General features: G+C 47.3%; 1 pseudogene; it reads left to right on the forward strand.

Moving 5' to 3' along the window:
- The first annotated feature begins 503 nt into the window (after nt 1-503).
- Nucleotides 504-4,871, forward strand: LOC147990680 (uncharacterized; annotated as a pseudogene).
- The last annotated feature ends 16,483 nt before the right edge of the window (nt 4,872-21,354 follow it).

A 21,354-nucleotide genomic window follows, 5' to 3' on the forward strand; every position in this document is an offset into this window, starting at 1 on the left:
GAAGAATAACGGGAACATCATACACATAGCATACTTGGGATAGAAAGCTCATACATTTTGCATCTTATAGGTTGTGCACAAGTGTCGTATCCGCCTATTGAGCAATCCTGCTAGCGTCTCTCTTGAGTTGTGCAACACGAGCGTTTTCCGTGGATTCCACATTTTGTGCTCATTCCTTGGTTGCACGACCCCATTTATCTATCTGTGTGTGTGTTTCCGTGTGCCACATATTGCTATTGGTCTACTTGTTTCACTTTGCGAATTTGTGAATCTTTTCCAACATTATTGACTCTTGCTAACACTTTGCATCAAATTTTTGTGCCACTATCCTCACCGAGCTCCACCATAAGCTTTACTTGATAGGTGTGAGTGAACAAGTCCGGTACCAATTCCACTATTCTTTCATCTCACATTGAGTGATACGAGATACATCCTCAACTTTGGGAAAAGGTAGCTTGGTATTGTTTATCTCATTTCCTACTCACCTTTGCTCGAGTTTTGTGATGGATAGGCAAGGCATTTCACCTCCGGTCTACAACCACGACGACGAGTTCGATGCTATGAAGAATGTCATCGACGCCAAGATGGACAAGCACATGGAGGAGCTCAAGGTCCTCATCAAGAACGGCAAGCGGTCTTCCTCATCTTCGAGAAGACGCTCAAGTGCAAAGACTTCCGTGCTACCATCTCCAACAAGTACACACAAGCATCGACATCGACAAGACCATGAAGAGCGACCTACTGGACGAGAGTTGGCTTCTCTGCCACCCCCGTGCACACGGGCCCTCGACCCCCGTGCACATGGGACCCCGTGCACATGGCCTACAGCACCCCCATGCGCACGGGCCATATAGTACAGTAACATCGACTACAAGGCTACGGCTTCTTCAACACCTTTGGCATCTTCGCCAAGTGACTTCAAGGCATCTTCGCCTTCAGACGTACGGCATCTTCGCCTACTCCACGAGCTCAAGTCCACTACTCCCTCGAGCTACTACGACCTCGACACCAACCACGAGATTCCTTTCTATGGGACTCTAGAACCCAAGGAGTATCTCGAGTGGGAGCGTTTGATGGATGACTACCTCAAGCTACATCAAGTCCCTCCCGAAGATCGAGTGAAGTGCGCCTCAAGAAACTTCCAAGACTACGCGTCCACATGGTGGCTTCACGCACCTTCGGAGAGCTATGACATGAGTTGGCCCAAGACGAAGAAAGCTATGCGGCGAGAGTTCGTGCCTCCAACCTACACGGAACAACTTCTACGCCAATTGGAGAACACCATCCAAGGATCCAAGTCCGTCGATGAGTACTTCAAGGAGATGAAGCATGCCTTGCGACGTGCCGGCGTGGACGACCCCATGTCAATGAAGTTCCACTTCATGATGGGATTGAAAAACGACATCTCCAATCCTATCTTCCTCGAGAACTACAAGTCCCTCGACGACAACTACATTGGTGCTCTCAAGGCGGAACAAGAACTCATCAAGGCCAAGGCTTCTCCACCCCAAGCACACTTCTCGAAGACCAAGCTCCAACACAACGAGCATGAGGCTAGTACCACCACGATGTCCAAGCCCGACGAGCTCCAAAACGATGCTCCCAAGTTCAACTTCACCGCCATCCCTCTTTGTTCCATTGATGATGCCGAGTCTCCTATGACTCTTTTTCAAGACGGTGCGACGACGAGTTCAACTACGAGACCTTCAACGACCAAGCTTTGGAGGCGAGCGACACGGTGGCGAGCAAGGATGATGCTTCCATCTTAGGAGGCGAGAGTGATGATGTGCCATCTTCGGCCTTCATCCATGGCGACGGTGATGAGATGGTTGAGTATGTCACCTCGACCACGGCGACGCATGATGACTTGAGTGACTTTTGCCACCATATTGAGAGTGAGAGTGACTTCACCACTATCCCCATATATGATGTGTTTCCACAATTCCCATGTGAGGAGAGCCACAACCCCCACCTCTTGAGTGAGAAGAGTGACTCCACCATATGTGAGTTTGAGTGCACCTATTGTGAGGGAGTGAGTGAACCACCACATAGAGAGAGTGAGGTAGTTGATAGGGCATGTGAGGCCACTATGATTTCTAACGACTTGACCTCTACCTCTATTGTGTCTTCTCATTTGGTTCTAGGTCCCATATATGATTACACGCCGATTCACGATGACCACGTCCTACCTTTGGACAAGACGATGGCCATAGTGGAATATGATGCACCCCCACATGGTTCCATCAAGTTGATGATGATGACCACCATTTGGTCTTTACCACCTCACCTACACCACTTGAGTGGAATGACAAACGTAACATAGGTGAAGGTGATGCTCTTGTCCCACTAGTGGACTATCATGACATTGATTGCTTGCATGATGTTGATCAACCTATTTCCATGCTTTATGCTAGTGTGACTTCCCCATGCGATGATTTACCTATTTATGATGACTATGATGACTGCCATGTGGAGTCTATTAGTTGTGATGCCATGTTACATAGGATTTCTTGTGCTAATTCTCTCGGTCACATCATGTTTGCCAATCCGCTTGACTTGTCATATGCTATGCATGAGATCGACCACATGTCATATTTGCAATCTCTTCATAGTGACTATGCATATGCCATTCAGATTAACCCAATCTGCACATATAGCATAGATGACAAGCCCATGGTTATTGGCATTTGTTTTTCTTGTGATGATATTGATATGCTCCCTTTGCATCATTTATCTCATATGCCATGCCATGAACACCTAGCTTCGGATATGCATTGTTTTGGATGTTGTCCATTTTCTCCATATGACGTTTCCAACATTGCTCATGAGGAGACCCCCATAGTTTCCTCATACATTTTAGGAGATTTTGGTTCATCCCATCCATTGCATGATCCTTATACTTATATGCTCAATTTGCATCCCCGTCATGTTATACACAATAACTATTCTTTCATGATGGATGACATGTTCTTATACCATGCATCAAATTTCTTTGAGCGATGCTTATCCTGTGCTAACTCTCATGTGCACATACACATCATGATGGATGATGTGTACATTTACCACACACACAATTTCTTTCGTTTGTGTCTCCTTTGTGTAGGTACCCATGAATTCTTGTCAACCTCGCAATCCCACAAGTTGACAAAATGAGCTCTAGAGAGCAAAGATGACTTGGGATCCCATGGATTGTCTTTCCCACCACTCTCTTCGTGCAAAGACTTCGCGCATTACTTCTACATGGCCCTCCCTTGGCTATGGGTTATTATCCATTACCTATTCTATGCCCATCTTGTCATGTTCACTTTGCATGATATGTTCATTACTATGCCTTTGCCATGCATTCGTGACCCATGCTTTGCATTACACATGATGATTGATTCTCATACTTGTATGTGTATTTGCAAGCTTGGTGGAGATATTGCTTGTTATTGCCATGTTTGCTTTGTGCCCCATACCTATGATGACACTTTCATCTTGCTTTGTGTTTGTGCTTGCGATATGCCATGTGCATTGCCTATGCTTATTATTTGCTCACATGACATGATTGCCATGATTTCCTCTAGTATGTTGCATCTTCACACTACTAGCTTGCACGACTTGATTCTTATGATTGCTTGCCTTATTGCATCACCGATGATTCATACTTGCTCACTTCATGCGGTTGATGACAACCATTTACATGCTTTGCACATGATTGTTATTGCTTCTTGTCATATATCTCCATGTGTTGCCTCTCTCATGCTAGATGATTTGCCATGTGTTGAGTGCAATTATGCCTTTAGTCTTGATAATGAGTTTGCCCCCATAGCATTCTCACATATATTTGGAGATTTTGACATATTCCTTATGAAGCATGCTTGTCTTACCTCTTTGCACCATATAACTAGTGCCATGAATATTGCCATTGTTGCATCATATTCTTCACACACTTGTGCTTCTAATGGTTATGTGCAAAAGAAGAGAACCATCATGATGGATGATGTGTTTATCTACCATGCGCATACGTTCTTTCTTTTGTTGTGTGCATGTGTAGGATACTTGGACTTCGTGTCAACTTCCACGTCACGTGAGTTGACAATCCGAGCTCTTGAGAGCGAACCACCTTTCGACCACGAATCGCTTCTCCAACACCTTTGCTACCTCTTCGGCATTGTGAAGAATGCACAAGGACACGCCTTCAAGGTGACATCTTTCTTGAGCATGGCAATTGCGGATCATACTACTTGTGTTGCTTGCACCATGAGACTTATTTTTCATCATGATATATATGCCTTGTGTGTTGCATCCAATTCTTGGATTACTTGCTCCTCTCATATGTTTGGTTGCAACAATGTCATCACTTCACATATGCCATGTCCCATCGATTGCTACATGCTTGCCTTGATTGCCTCACACATGATGAACACTTGCTCTTTCTATTGTGTTGAGTGCCACACTATATTCACTACACCCCTTGCACATTATGCTTGGATTGTCTTGCACTTGACCCATGTGTTTAGACACCTCATTCTACTTGGTGTTGTGAATGATTCCTATGCCTACCATAGACCTTTTGTTGAGCACATTGCGCATTCTTGCTATGATCTTGAGGTTGATTCTTGTTCACTTGTCACACATATTAGCATCTTTACCTCCCATTTGCATACTTGTTTCCCTGATGTCCTTGATTGTGCTCACCTTATATGCTTAAATGCCATGCCACACTTCTTTGTCAAACCATATGCTATGCTTGATGACAACACTTGTTGGGTGAATCACCTCCTGAATGCTTGGTTTTGCTCTTACGCCAACCACATTTGTTTTTCCAAGTGCTTGTTATCTTTGCTCCTTTTGAAGGAATTACAAGACGGTACGACATCGGAGAGTGACCATTTGGAACTACAAGATGATGAATTCTTGGTGATCGTCCACTACTACACGACAACATCATCTCTTTCCCATGGTGATTTGGATTTCGATCCGAGGTTGGATCTTTCCCAAGGGGGAGGGGATGATGCGGAGCATCCTATGGACATCACCATGTCAAGAGTCCATTTGGCAAGTGACACGTGCCATATCTACTTCATACATACAAAGGTGAATCATCTCCTTTATACGTGTCCACTTGTACCTCTCGAGGATGGTATACTACTTGACCCCTCTCTCGTATGCATACATAGGTGTGAGCGGAGCTACACATTCATCGAGGAGGAGTCCAAGAAGAAGAGAACATCTACACCATCCAAGAGGGAAGCCTGGAAGCAGAGAAGGAAGCGCCAAGAAGAAGGCAGCAGCTCCCAGGCAACCCCGTGCGCACGGGCCCCTCCGACCCCGTGCCCATGGGCCTCCCAGGCTGGCGGTCCTGAAGCCCCCGTGCACACGGGCGTGTACCGTGCCCACGGGACCCCCGTATCCACGGGCCCTTGCGTCAGGTCTCTGGATACCCCGTGCGCACGGGCTCCACTTACCCCATGCACACGGGGCCCCCTGTGTGTTGCTGCGGGCTTTGCCCATGTAATCCCCATTTCGCCCCTGCTTACCCCTTCATCCCTTGGACCTATATATACTCCTTCATCTCCTCCATTTAGACTTAGCTAAGAATAGATCTAAACACTAGAGCTTAGCTCATGTATCTCCCTTGTGGGATTCCTCTTGAGAGAAAGACACTCCATTGGAGTTCAAGGCCTCCATTGGAGAAGATCCCTAGTGGATGAAGACCCCTCTTGAGGGAAGGATCTATCTAGATCATCAAGCCCTCATCTCCTTCATAGGATTTGGGATGAACTCTACCATGTATCTTATTTCCCTTTGATTTTTCATGTACCTTGTGGATCTTGTGTGTTTGATTGTCTAGTGGATGTGTGATTGGATTTGTTCTTGAGTGTTCCTCTTGTTTTCCCTCTTGTGTTCATCTTGTTCTTGGGGATTCCCCCTCCAATTCGTGAAAGATCTCCACTTAGGGTTCCACCGTACACCATTGTAATATCCCAACATAAACATGTTCCAACATGGAGCAATCTTCAACTTCACCTGCATCTAACAACGCTATAAGAGGGGCTGAGCAAAGCGGTAACATAGCCAAACAACGGTTTGCTAGGAAGGTGGGTTAGAGGCTTGACATGGCAATATGGGAGGCATGATAAACAAGTGGTAGGTAACGTGGCATAGCGATAGAACAAACAACTAGCAAGCAAAGATAGAAGTGATATCGAGGGTAATGGTCATCTTGCCTGAGATCCCGCAAGGAAGAAGAACGAGTCCACGAAGAAGACAAACGGACATAGTCGAAAGAATCCTCACAACTCCGGAACGAATCCGAAGCTAACGAGAGAAGCAAACCGGAAAGAAGCAAGCAACATAGTAAACACACAAGCATAAACATGGCATGATGCACAACCAAGGATGATGCATGTCCGGTTTAATGATTCATGGCATGGCAAAGTGCACAAACAATACTACAAGTTAAGTGGAGCTCAATATGCAACGAGTTGCATATTGACGAAACACCACAACAATTATTTTGTTCTCTCCCATTTAAGTACTCAACAATATTAAATGTTGTCAAACTTTGCAAGAGGTGTAGCATAAATAACGCAAGTTTAAGTGAGGCCGGAAAGAACAAACAACAATTCCGGTAATCCCCACATGTCATTTAGCAATTTGATGCAAACAACAATTTTAATTACTTTAAATGTTGTTATCATGATGCGGATGACATAAACAAGTTGATGCATTTTTTCTGAAAATGTTGACATGAAGGATGATATAGAGCATTTGTCGCCATGGCGAAAGGACAAGGGTGTCACAGCAACGAATCCAAAAATGATGTCACGGCAACATATCGATTCCGGTAGACCACGGAGATACCGGTGAAAAAGGTAGTGGGCATGAGCATGTCATGCAAGGATGGTGAGGTGATCCCAGCAACCGGGTGTCCCACGTGTCGAAGACGGTGCCAAACGAGGGATCAACTAACGTTCACGGGCGGATACAACATCTAAACATGCATCTGATACAACACATGCATTCATCCACGGGTCATCGTCTCTGCAGTTATACCTTTGAAGTGTGCAAACGGGACGGTTCGGGTTCGGTGCAATTTAGAGGAAGTAGACGTTCTCGGGACGGTCGTAGTGGAAGTAGTCGTTCACGGGTCATTGTGGGAAGTAGTGGTACTATCGGTCCTCGGCGATGGTAGTGGTACAAGCGATCTTGGCGACGATAGTCGTTCACGTTCTTAGTCGCACAAGTTTCCATAGATGTTCGGGGTCACGGCGAGGAACTTGACGTCCACGGGGTCTTGGAGGGTCGATGGTAGTGATACACACATCGTCGTGGGAGTAGTGGTTCACGCCACGGTAGTCGAACTTGACGAATCCGAACTCTTACTGGGTCGTCGTGGTACTTGACGATATCCAGGATGGTTTTGTGATTTGCCAGTCTCGACGAACTATAGGGGGTACTTCGTCTCGGGTTTTGGCGACGGTCGTGGAACTTGGTGCATCCAATTCCTTCGGGCGTAGTGGTACTTGCGAAAACCGAGATGGTCTTGACGATCCGGCGAGATGTCGTGGTTCGGGGCGGTCTTGGTCCTGATGGTCCTTGAGTCCAACAATTAGTTGGTGATCTTGGCCTCCATGACTAAGAAAAAAAGGGTGTGCACGGGATGCAACAGAAGGTGGTGGTCGCGCCCACAGGGTTACAGCCTCGAGCCGCAGCTCGAGAAGTAGAGCAGCGGCAAACCCACGACCAAGGTGGTGCAAGGGGCGTATCCGGTCGGAGCTGCAAGAAGGCCGGCACGAGAGAAGGATCCCAAGGCCCGTCGTTGGAAGTGCAGCAGAGGAAGGGCGCGGGCAGCAAGGCGACGGCAACAAAGCAGGTCCGACGAGCGACGGAGCAAGCTGGTGGTGATGGCGGCCGTGGGCCGGCTCGATCCGGCCAGATCCGGCAGATGGGGTCGGGGACGAGGCCGGAGACGCGAGGACGAGGCGGGTCGACGGGGCGGCGCGGCTTGCCCTTGCAGAGGAGGTCGAGGCAGGGGCGGCAGAGCAGATGCTCGCCGGCGGGGCAGTAGCCGCAGCGAGGTGAAGCGGGGTCGGCGACGATGTGCAGAAGGACGACGAAGTTCGACGACGGCGCACGGGGTCGCGCTGGCATGGGGAGGAGCTGCAGCTCCAGCGAACGTCAAGGGCCACGGGCGCGGGGAACAGGGGCACCAGGGATCGGGCACGAGGCGCAGGTGTGAAGCTGCGGCGGTGGGGGAGGACGAGAGGGAGAGAGATGCTGAGGGGATCATGAGATGGGGTTAGGGTTAGAACTGGTGGGGGAGCGTCGGCTGGGCTTCGGGCTTAGAGGCTGGCTGGGCCTTGGCCACTGGTGGGCCGGCCTGGGTTCCAGGTTGGGCTGCTGAGCTGTAGGAGGCCCAAGTGGCCGGCTGGGTTAGACCGGATGTGGCTGAGTTGCCCCCCCCTCTCTCTCTCTTAATTCTACTTTAAGAGAAAGCATTAGAGAGAAGGGAAAAAGGAAGAGGGGTTTAGGGAACGAATTTGAGCATGCGGATAATTTTTTGGACTCACAAAAATGTGCTTGATCCAGGAAAAATAGAAGTGTCATGATCGAAAGATATAAATTCAAACTCATTTGAATTTCATTCAAATGGGTTTGAACTAGGACTAGGTTTTAGAAGTGCCCCAAAATGTTAAGATTTTTGGTGGAGCTCAGGAAAAGATGACAGAATTTATGTGCGAAGTTTGAGGAGAAAACTTGAAGCAGAAAAGACATGGGGAATATTTGCAAGTGTGTTTTTGGTGATTCCAAAGTCAGTGGAATATTTTTAATATAGCTCACTAAATATTGGGAGGATATGTTATAAAGAGAACTCACCATGTGAATTCCCTCGGTTTAAATAGATCAACGATCTATGCAATTTATTTGGTTGAGTTTTTAAAAGGGGTGCATGATGACATAATGCAATGCACATGATGCAAAGATGAATGCAACGAACCACACAAATCACACGACGAATCTCGGAATCCATGGAAGGCATCTGGAGCGCCGGTCTTGGGACATCACAAACATGGAGCGCACCCAGGGTCTGTGCTCTTCCCATGGGAACGAGCCCATCTGTGACAAGTGAGAAAATCCATGATTTGTTTTGTCGTGCCTCTACATAGGGGGGGACCCATGATTTGTTTTGTCGAGTCCCTTTTGTAGTGTAATGAGAATATGTCTAGTTTTAATTGCTATATTCGGTTGTTTGCAGTATGTCTTGTTTATTTCGGTTGTTCACAATGTGATGCTCTATATGTGCAACTATTTACTGTGCAGTACATTTTCATCAATACCAGTTTTAAACATACCGATAGGAATGCATATATTTGCTTGTTGTTAAGGTTGTTATAGCTAGCATATGCATCTTTTAAAGTTTTTTGGTTGATTGTACTTAGCATATGTCCAGCTTCAAATGCTATCTTTGGTTGTTCGTAGTATATCTTGTTTATTCCAGTTATTCACAACGTGATGTTCTATATGTTCAAGTATGAACTTGTAACGCCCTCGATGCGGCTATATCTCCTACGTGTCGAAGCACGACTTAGAGGCATAACCGCATTGAAAGCAATGTCGCAAGTGAGGTAATCTTCACAACAACCCATGTAAATAAATAAAGGGGGGAAAGGTACATAGTTGGCTTACACTCGCCATGTCACACAAATACATGAATAAGTCATTACATTCATCCAATACACTCAGGGTCCGACTACGGAACCAAAATAAAGAACAACCCCCAAATGCGACAAAATCCCCGATCGCCCCAACTTGGCACCACTACTGATCATCTGGGAAAGACACATAGTAATGGCGAGAGTCTTCATCGAACTCCCACTTGAGCTCGATCATGTCATCTGGAACGGTATCATCGGTCCCTGCATCTGGTTTTGGAAGTAAACTGTGAGTCACGGGGACTCAGCAATCTCGCACCCTCGCGATCAAGACTGTTTAAGCTTATAGGTAAGGTAAAGGTATGATGTGGAGCTGCAGCAAGCGACTAGCATATATGGTGGCTAACATATTCGCAAAAGAGAGCGAGAAGAGAAGGCAAAAGCACGGTCGAACAACTATGATCAAGAAGTGATCCTAGAACAACCAACGTCAAGCATTACTCCAACACCGTGTTCACTTCCCGGACTCCACCGAGAAGAGACCATCACGGTAACACACGCGGTTTGTGCATTTTAATTAAGTAAAGTTTCAGGTTATCTACAACCGGACATTAACAAATTCCCATCTGCCCATAACTGCGGGCACGGCTTTCGAAAGTTCAAATCCCTGCAGGGGAGTCCCAACTTAGCCCATCACAAGCTCTCATGGTCAACGAAGGATATTCCTTCTCCCAAGACAATCCGATCAGACTCGGCATCCCGGTTACAAGACATCCTCGACAATGGTAAAACTAAACCAGCAACACTGCCCGAATGTGCCGACAAATCCCGATAGGAGCTGCACATATCTCGTTCTCAGGGCACACTCAGATGAGCCAGACGTCGGGTAGGCCAACCCAGAGTTGCCCCTGGTAGCCCGGACATCACTCAGTTGGACCAACACTTAGAGAAGCACTGGCCCGGGGGGTGTTAAAATAAAGATTACCCTTGAGTCCGCGAAACCCAAGGGAAAAGGCTAGGTGGCGAATGGTAAAACCAAGGTTGGGCATTGCTGGAAGAGTTTTATTCAAGGCGAACTGTCAAGGGGTTCCCTTATAACCCAACCGTGTAAGGAACGCAAAATCCGGGAACATAACACCAATATGACGGAAACTAGGGCGGCAAGAGTGGAACAAAACACCAGGCATAAGGCCGAGCCTTCCACCCTTTACCAAGTATATAGATGCATTAAGATAAACAAGATAATATTGTGATATCCCAACAATAAGCAATGTTCCAACAAGGAACGATCTCCAAACTTCACCTGCAACTAGCAACGCTATAAGAGGGGCTGAGCGAAGCGGTAACATAGCCAAACAATGATTTGCTAGGACATGGTGGGTTAGAGGTTTGACATGGCAATTTGGGAGGCATGATAAGCAAGTGGTAGGTATCGTATCATAGGCATAGCAAAAGAGCGAGCATCTAGCAAGTAAAGATAGAAGTGATTTCGAGGGTATGGTCATCTTGCCTGCAAAGTTTCCAGGGTTGCCTTGATCCTTGTAAGCGAACTCAATGGGCTCCTCGTTCACGAACTCGTCTCCCGGCTCTACCCAAACAATAACAACAAGCAAAAATATTACAATCAACCACGTGCAATGCTCAAGCAACATGATGCAAACATGGTATGATATGCGGGATGCGGTATGTGATGCATATGCAAGATTTGCAAAGGAATGATTGAACCTGGCCTCAACTTTGAAATCCAAGAGTGCCACTGGAAAGGTGAGGTGATTTCGGTTGAAATCGATATAAAGATCACCGGAATCGGATGCACGGTTTGGAAATGGCAAGCAAAACAAATATGGCACCGGTCTGCGATAATCAGCAAGTGACCAACTAAATGCATCAAGATAAATATGCTACAGCACTCAAACATGACAACAAAATACATGGTAGGGATCCTCTCATGAAGCTTGACAAAAGATGAACACTGAGCTACGGCTAATTCACTCATTAACAGGTTCAAACAAGCATGGCAAAAGTGCAAATGATGACAGGTTTCAGACTTAGTGAAATTAACACAAGTCTGGAATTTATCATCAGGAAGCACACTTTAGAGCATGAAAACTACATGCTACAGGAACATATCATGGCAAGGCAAGGCATGGCATGGAATGAAGCTACTCTAAGCACATAACAAAAGTCCCTTAGTGACCTTGAGCCAAAAGGGATCAGAATATACAAATGCAAGCATGTGAACATAGCAAAAACACAAACAGATTCAGACTTAGTGAAAAACTGGAGCATGCAAAACAGTTAACAAGTAGGCATGTTTACAAGCTCGATGCACTCACTACAGAGCATGGCATGACAAACTAAGCATACACCCATCAAGAAGACATGGCATAGAATCTAGACATGGCAATAACAACAACATAGCATGCACGGATCAATAGCAACATCCTCGGCAAAATCGCTAAACATGTCAACAATCTGCCAGGGTCATTTTATAGCAAAAGTAGAGCTCGATTGACTCAATCTAGGGTGCTCCATAAATTCAAACAAAGACATGGATAGATAGATCACCACAATATTAACAAAACATCCTTACTTATCATCCTCAAAAGAGGCACGAATCACTAGGAAACAACATGAACATATGGCATAAAAACAAAATTAGGACAAGGACTTAGTGAAATTCTAAGTCCCTGAAATCACCATTAACGATTACGCTACTTTGCAAGCTTGTGCTAGTCACCACAAATATCACAAAAATACATGGCATACACCCCTGTAAAGATGGCATGGCATTCATCAAAACATATGTAGAGTTCAGGATCATAGCATGCACACATTAATCATGGCAAAAATGACAAAATGCCATTTGCTGAAAGAGATCTGACATATTCCTCACATAGCCCTCTTCCAACAGCATTTCGGGCATCAATATGAGCTCAAATGGAAATGATGCAATGAGATGAAATGATGTACTCGTCGAGACGAACATTTTGATATGCTACACGCAAGAATCGGAGCTACGAATGCAGAGTTATGGCATGATGAAGATTGCAAAAAAATTGAAACGCAGGCAAAAAGGTCAACCCTCAGATCTAGGGTTCCTCGCGGGCACGCAATCCGAGGCCACTCCGGCGAGGTCGGCAAGGCGGCGGGGAGGCGAAGGAGAGGCGAAGCCGGCCTCTCCCTGACCGGATCTGACGGCGGGCGGCGGCTCCGGCCCTTGGAGGCGGCTCTGGAGGCGCGGGGAGCCGCGGGGGCTGGCCGGCGATGAACTCCAGCCGGCGTGCGGGGAGCGGGGCGGCGGAGATGGCCCCTGGCGGCGGAGGCGAGCCGGAGGGGAGGAGGACGAAGGCGAGCGGCGATGGATTCGGATGGGCCTCGGGGGCCAGCTACGGGCCGGGCGGGCCGCGCATGGTGGAGGCCGGCGGAAGGCCACGTGGTAGCCTATGAGTGGCTGCAAGCGGCGGCGGAGAGGCGTGCGACGCGGATGGACATGTCCGGCGCGGCGCGAGGAGGTTTCTAGGGTTAGGGGGAGAGGAGACCCGGGATTTTTGGAAGGGGATCTATTTATAGAGGTAGAGGGAGCTAGGAAGCTCCAAATGAGGTGCGGTTTTCGGCCACGCGATCGTGATCGAACGCTCTAGATGATGAAAGGGGTTTAGGTGGGTTTTGGGACAGTTTGGAGAGGTGTTGGGCTGCAACACACACGAGGCCTTTTCGGTCCCTCGGTTAACCGTTGGAGTATCAAACGAAGTCCAAATGGTACGAAACTTGACAGGCAGTCTACCGGTAGTAAACCAAGGCCGCATGACAAGTCTCGGTCCAATCCGAAAACGTTTAACACACACACACGAAAAGAGGTAGAAAGGGACACCGGGTGACATATGAGCGCCGGAATGCAAAACAGACAACGGGGAAAATGCTCGGATGCATGAGACGAACACGTATGCAAATGTAATGCAGATGATGACATGATATGAGATGCATGACAAAGACAACAACACACGGAGATAAAAACCCGACAACGAGGAATAAAATAACTTAGTGCCGGAAACGGCAAGAGTTGGAGTACAGATAAGGTAAATTACATCCGGGGTGTTACAACACTCCACCACTACGAAAGGATCTCGTCCCTAGATCTAGGACTGGAAAAACTCCGGGTACTCAGAACGGAGGTGATCCTCATGTTCCCAGGTAGCTTCACGGTCGGAATGATGTGACCACTTGACTTTGAGGAATTTGATTGACTTGTTGCGAGTCTTGCGCTCAGTTTCTTCAAGAATAGCAACTGGGTGCTCACGATAGGACAGGTCTTCTTGGAGATCAATGTCTTCGAAGTTGACGGTGCGGTCAAGGGTCTTGAAGCACTTGCGGAGCTGAGAGACATGAAACACGTCGTGCACGTTTGCAAAGTTGGAGGGAAGCTCAAGTTGATAGGCAAGATCGCCTCTCTTGCTGACGATCTTGAAAGGACCCACGTATCTAGGGGCAAGCTTCCCTTTGATACCGAAGCGACGAGTACCTTTCATTGGAGAGACGCGGAGGTAAACATGCTCTCCGATCTTGAAATCCAAATCACGATGCTTACTATCATAGTAGCTCTTCTGGCGCGATTGTGCTGCTTTGAGGTTATCACGAATGACTTTGCACATCTCTTCTGCCTTTGTGATCAAGTCATTGCCAAGAAGTTGACGTTCACCATTCTCTGACCAGTTAAGAGGAGTACGACACTTCCTGCCATAGAGAATTTCAAATGGGGCCTTGCCCGAACTCGCTTGAAAGCTGTTGTTGTAGGAGAACTCGGCATATGGAAGACAATCTTCCCACTTCATACCAAAAGAGATAACGCAAGCCCTGAGCATATCTTCAAGAATCTGATTGACACGCTCGACTTGTCCACAAGTTTGGGGATGAAAAGATGTGCTGAAACAGATGTTGGTGCCCATGGCCTTCTGAAAAGAATCCCAAAACTTCAAGGTGAAGATGCTGCCATGATCTGAAGAAATTAACTGCGGAATGCCGTGCAGAGAGACAATCCGAGAGGTATAAAGCTCTGCCAATTGAGCTGCTGTGATGGATTCTTTGATAGGCAGAAAGTGAGCCACTTTAGTGAGTTTGTCGATGACAACGAATATAGCATCATTGCCACGCTTGGACTTTGGAAATCCAGTCAAGAAGTCCATCTCAATGTGGTCAAACTTCCATTCTGGAATGGCAAGAGGTTGGAGGAGACCAGCTGGTCGTTGGTATTCTACCTTCACTCTTCTGTAGACATCACATTCATTCACGAACTGAGAAATCTCGCGCTTCATTCAAGTCCACCAATACGACTGCTTGAGGTCATGGTACATCTTTGTACTTCCAGGGTGGATAGAGAGGAGTGAATTGTGATCCTCGTTCGTAATGACTTTACGAAGGTCACCTTTAGGCACAACAATGCGATCCTCGAAGAATAGAGTATCCTTGTCATCAAGGCGATAGCACTTGTACTTAGGTTGACTCTTGGCAATCCCAATCTTCACCTTCTTCACCATAGCATCAAGAAGTTGAGCCTCGCGAATATGATCTTCCAAAGTAGGAGAGACTTGGAGGTTGGCGATGAAACCTTGAGGGACAACTTGCAGTTTGATTTTGTGGAAAGCTTCACAAAGCTCGGGTTGGTAAGGCTTGAGAATCGAACTGTTGCAGTAAGCCTTCCTGCTCAATGCATCAGCAATTACATTGGCCTTGCCTGGAGTATATTCAATACTCAGATTATACTCTTGAATCATTTCGACCCAACGAGTCTGCCTGAGGTTGAGATTAGGCTGAGTGAAGATGTACTTGAGACTCTTGTGGTCAGTGAAGATGTCCACTTTTCTTCCCAATAAGAGATGTCTCCAAGTTAAAAGAGCATGAACAACTGCCGCCAACTCGAGGTCATGAGTGGGGTAGTTCTTCTCGTTGGGCTTCAACTGGCGAGAGGTATAAGCCACAACTTTCTTCTCTTGCATCAACACTGCACCAAGACCTTGAAGAGAGGCATCACAGAAGACCTCGAACGGTTTGGATTCATCAGGAGGAGTCAGAACTGGAGCAGTGACTAATTTCTCTTTAAGGGTGTTGAAAGCGATGTCACATTCAGGAGACCAGACGTACTTCACATGCTTCTGGAGAAGGTTGGAAAGAGGCTTCGCGATCTTAGAGAAGTTCTCAACGAACCTTCGACAATAGCTTGCGAGACCAAGGAAGTTGCGGAGTTGCTTCACATTCTGAGGTGGTTCCCAATTCACAATTGCAGACACCTTCTCAGGATTCACTGCTATGCCCTTGGCAGAGATGATATGCCCAAGGTAGAGAACCTCATCAAGCCAAAACTCGCACTTAGAAAACTTGGCGTAGAACTGATGTTCTCTGAGCTTATCCAGCACCAAACGCAAGTGCTTGGCATGATCTTCCTTGTTCTTGGAAAAGACCAAAATGTCATCGAGGTAGACCAAGACGAAGTCATTTGTGTAGGGGTTGAAGATGAAGTTCATCATGCGAGAGAATGTCGGAGGAGCGTTGACGAGGCCGAAAGACATGACAGTGTATTCATATGAACCATAGCTTGTTCTGAATGCTGTCTTGGGGATATCTTGCTCACAAATTCGGATCTGGTGATAGCCTATACGGAGATCAAGCTTGGAGAATACTTGAGCACCTTTGAGTTGTTCAAACAGCTCGTTGATGTTGGGAAGTGGGTACTTGTTCTTTATAGTCTTCTTGTTCAATGGACGGTAGTCGACACAGAGTCGGTCCGTTCCATCCTTCTTCTTCACAAAAAGAACTCCACAACCCCACGGAGAAGAACTAGGTCGGATGAGACCCATTCGCTCTTGTTCATCGAGTTGCTTCTTCAGCTCCTTCAACTCTTTAGGTCCAAGCTTGTAAGGACATTTGCAAATAGGTTCCGTGCCAGGCTCAAGATCGATGACAAATTCAACTGGCTGGTGCGGAGGCATTCCTAGAAGCTCTTCTGGAAATACGTCTTGATATTCGCAAACGATCGGAATTTGAGAGATGGCATCCAGCTCACCCTTCTCATTGAGAGAAAACAGACGGATGGTGTCGTCATTAGCGGCAAAGACAATTACATCCTAAGACGAATGAGTCAATTGAATTTGCCTGGCAGCACAATCAAGCTGAGCCTTGTGCTTAGAAAGCCAATCCATTCCGAGAATAAGATCAATATCCGAGTTACCAAGGACCACTAGAGAGGATAGAAACTTATAGTCGCCCAACGTGATAGTAACATCCGGGGCCATAGCGCTTGCATTCATGAATTTACCTGGAGAAACAACTGATAACTGCCTAGGCAATTCTTGTAAAGGCAACTCATGCTTAGAAACAAATGGTCTCGAGATGAAATAATGTGATGCACCAGTGTCAAAAAGAACTTTTGCAGGAATATCGTTAATAGGAAGGTTACCCATGATGACATCTGACGAGTCCTCTGCCTGATCTGCATTCATCAAGTTGACCTTAGCAGACTTGGGGTTATGCTTGACCACTGCGGTACTTGCCGATCTCACAGGAGGAGGAGGAGGAAGACGCCTCTGATTGAAGCATTTGTTGGCATAGTGACCCTTCTGTTGGCACTTGTTGCACGTGACCTCTAAAAGCGGACGGTGATACGGAGCACTTGATCTTGGAGCTTGAGACGAAGTCTTGTTCTGAAAGCCTGGGTTGGGTGGGTGGGAAGATCCATTGCCACCTTTGCTCTTCTGCTGATAAGACTGACGGAACGGAGGAGGAGGAAGCCAATACTTTTGCTGCTTAGCCACTTGAGTAGAGGAAGAAGAGTTGCATCTCTGACTCGCTTCTTGGAAGCATCGCACTTGAGTTGGGCAGCCTCTTGCTTCATTGCCATGTTGTAAAACTCATCGTACTTCTTGGGCTCAAAGAGGATGAGAGCTAGCTGGAGTTCTTCTCTGAGACCACCCCTGAACTGGTATATCATGCTCTTCTCGTCAGGGACGTCTTGCTTAGCGAAACGGGCGAGCTTCTGAAACATGATGTTGTACTGGTAAACAGACATAGTGCCTTGCTTCAGGTTACGGAATTCCTCACGCTTGCTCTCAACCACACTCTGAGGAATATGATGAGCTTTGAAGTCTTGACGAAATTCATCCCAGGTAATCGCACGGCCTCCTCTGGAATCTTTGTACTGCTGAAACCATTTTGCAGCTTGGTCTTTGAGTTGGAAGGAGGCAAACTTGACGAAGTCCTCAGGCCTGACGTTACTGCACTCGAAATGCTTGCATATGTCCACAAGCCAATCATCAGCGTCTAAGGCCTCGACACAGTTGCTGAAGGTCTTTGGCTGGTTAGCAAGGAACTGGTTGAGTGTAGCAAACTGATTCTGACTGTTGCCATGGCCCTGGTTGCGCTCTTGCAGAATTTGCATGATCAGCTGTGTGTTTGCATTGGTAGCGGCCATCACAGCTTGCCATGCCTCCGGAGGTGGAGGTGGTGGTGGCGGATCCTGATTCTGATTCTGATTATTGCCCTTAGCAGGAGCCATCCTGAAGAGGGTGACATCCGTTAGCATCTTGATAGACAAATATTCAAGCTGAAGCAAATGGATAGAAATTGCAACATAAAGTCTTCACTTCCGAACAAAATGAACGAATGCATTCCAATTGAAATGGTCACATTTCCATAAATTGAGAAGCCACTTAGAATTGAGGTGGAAGAATAAAAACAAGGTATGGACAAGAACAAATACTTGGTGAGGATTACCCAATCCCAAACCAAATATCCGCGGAAGAAGAACTAGAGCTACAAGAATTCCCACCTATGAAACTCCCGAACCTTTCCGGTTATGCAATCGGGTGTTGGGGATACAGGGGAAGCATAATATCTCACCCAAAGCTAGCAAATCCTACATCCAGCTGTATCCATCCTTCAATACATAACCAAGAAACCTTCAGAAATCATTTACCTCAACCTTCGAAAAGCATCCGTTATACAAGTTATGGCAATACTCCCGAACTCCCGCCCTAGTACTGGATCGCGTCGAGGTTATCTCACCAACAAATGCATAAAAGAGATTTTTGATGTCGGCGAAACTCAGGTATTCCAGAATCTCAACGATAAAATTGTGACGACAACACCTCGGAGCTCAACTCCCCGGGACACTGCCACAACCCCTAAATGACAGGAGGCGCCAAGAACAATGTTCTCGTCACAAAACCATCGAAACGATTCCAAGATACCCGCGTGATCCTAAAAAAAATTAGTGAAATTTGAGAAGAGAAGAGTCAAAACTCTACGTCAGGATGCCTCACCAGAGTGACGAAGGGACTGAGGAGTAAAAAGAATTCTTTAACTCTCCGATATATAAATTCCTAAATGACTCAAAACATTTTTCTAGACTCAACAACGCTAACGATTCGATCAAGCAGGGGGCTTCTAAGGTCGGGGAAGGCTCTGATACCAACTTGTAACGCCCTCGATGCGGCTATATCTCCTATGTGTCGAAGCACGACTTAGAGGCATAACCCATTGAAAGCAATGTCGCAGGTGAGGTAATCTTCACAACAACCCATGTAAATAAATAAAGGGGAAAAAGGTACATAGTTGGCTTACACTCGCCATGTCACACAAATACATGAATAAGTCATTACATTCATCCAATACACTCAGGGTCCGACTACAGTACCAAAATAAAGAACAACCCCCAAATGCGACAAAATCCCCGATCGCCCCAACTAGGCACCACTACTGATCATCTGGGAAAGACACGTAGTAACGGCGAGAGTCTTCATCGAACTCCCACTTGAGCTCGGTCATGTCATCTGGAACGGTATCATCGGTCCCTGCAATCAGCATCAACGATTACGCTACTTTGCAAGCTTGTGCTAGTCACCACAAATATCACAAAAATACATGGCATACACCCCTGTAAAGATGGCATGGCATTCATCAAAACATATGTAGAGTTCAGGATCATAGCATGCACACATTAATCATGGCAAAAATGACAATGCCATTTGCTGAAACAGATCTGACATATTCCTCGCATAGCCCTCTTCCAACAGCATTTCGGGCATCAAGATGAGCTCAAATGAAAATGATGCAATGAGATGAAATGATGTACTCATCGAGACGAACATTTTGATATGCTACACGCAAGAATCGGAGCTATGAATGCAGAGTTATGGCATGATGAAGATTGCAAAAATATTGAAACGCAGGCAAAAAGGTCAACCCTCAGATTTAGGGTTCCTCGCGGGCACGCAATCCGAGGCCACTCCAGCGAGGTATTCTTGCTCCGGCGAGGTCGGCAAGGCGGCGGGGAGGCGAAGGAGAGGCGAAGCTGGCCTCTCCCCGACCGGATCTGATGGCGGGCGGTGGCTCCGGCCCTTGGCGGCGGCTCTGGAGGCGCGGGGAGCCGCGGGGGCTGGCCGGCGACGAACTCCGGCCGGCGTGCAGGGAGCGAGGCAGCGGAGACGGCCCCTGGCGGCGGAGGCGAGCCGGAGTGGAGGAGGACGAAGGCGGGCGGCGGCGGATCCGGATGGGCCTCGGGGGCCAGCTGCGGGCCAGGCGGGCCGCGCGCGGTGGAGGCTGGCGGGAGGCCACGTGGTAGCCTACGAGTGGCTGCGGGCGGCGGCAGAGAGGCGTCCGACGTGGACGGACATGTCCGGCGCGGCGCGAGGAGGTTTCTAGGGTTAGGGGGAGAGGAGACCCGGGATTTTTGGAAGGGGATCTATTTATAGAGGTAGAGGGAGCTAGGAAGCTCCAAATGAGGTGCGGTTTTCGGCCACGCAATCGTGATCGAACGCTCTAGATGATGGAAGGGGTTTAGGTGGGTTTTGGGCCAGTTTGGAGAGGTGTTGGGCTGCAACACACACGAGGCCTTTTTGGTCCCTCAGTTAACCGTTGGAGTATCAAACGAAGTCCAAATGGTACGGAACTTGACAGGCGGCCTACTGGTAGTAAACCAAGGCCGCATGACAAGTCTCGGTCCAATCCGAAAACGTTTAACACACACACACACACACACGAAAAGAGGTAGAAAGGGACACCGGGTGACATAGGAGCGCCGGAATGCAAAACGGACAACGGGGAAAATGCTTGGATGCATGAGACGAACACGTATGCAAATGCAATACACATGATGACATGATATGAGATGCATGACAAAGACAACAACACACGGAGACAAAAACCCGACAACAAGGAATAAAATAATTTAGTGCCGGAAACGGCAAGAGTTGGAGTACAGATAAGGTAAATTACATCTGGGGTGTTACAACACTCCACCACTACGAAAGGATCTCGTCCCGAGATCTAGGACTGGAAAAACTCCGGGTACTCAGAACGGAGGTGATCCTTGCGTTCCCAGGTGGCTTCACGGTCGGAATGATGTGACCACTTGACTTTGAGGAATTTGATTGACTTGTTGCGAGTCTTGCGCTCAGTTTCTTCAAGAATAGCAACTGGGTGCTCATGATAGGACAGGTCTTCTTGGAGATCAATGTCTTCGAAGTTGACGGTGTGGTCAGGGGTCTTGAAGCACTTGTGGAGCTGAGAGACATGAAACACGTCGTGCACGTTTGCAAAGTTGGAGGGAAGCTCAAGTTGATAGGCGAGATCGCCTCTCTTGCTGACGATCTTGAAAGGACACATATCTAGGGGCAAGCTTCCCTTTGATACCGAAGCGACGAGTACCTTTCATTGGAGAGAC

Source organism: Triticum urartu, chromosome 1A (assembly GCF_056163025.1).
Source record: "Triticum urartu cultivar PI428250 chromosome 1A, HENAU_Tu73, whole genome shotgun sequence".
NCBI lineage: Eukaryota > Viridiplantae > Streptophyta > Magnoliopsida > Poales > Poaceae > Triticum > Triticum urartu.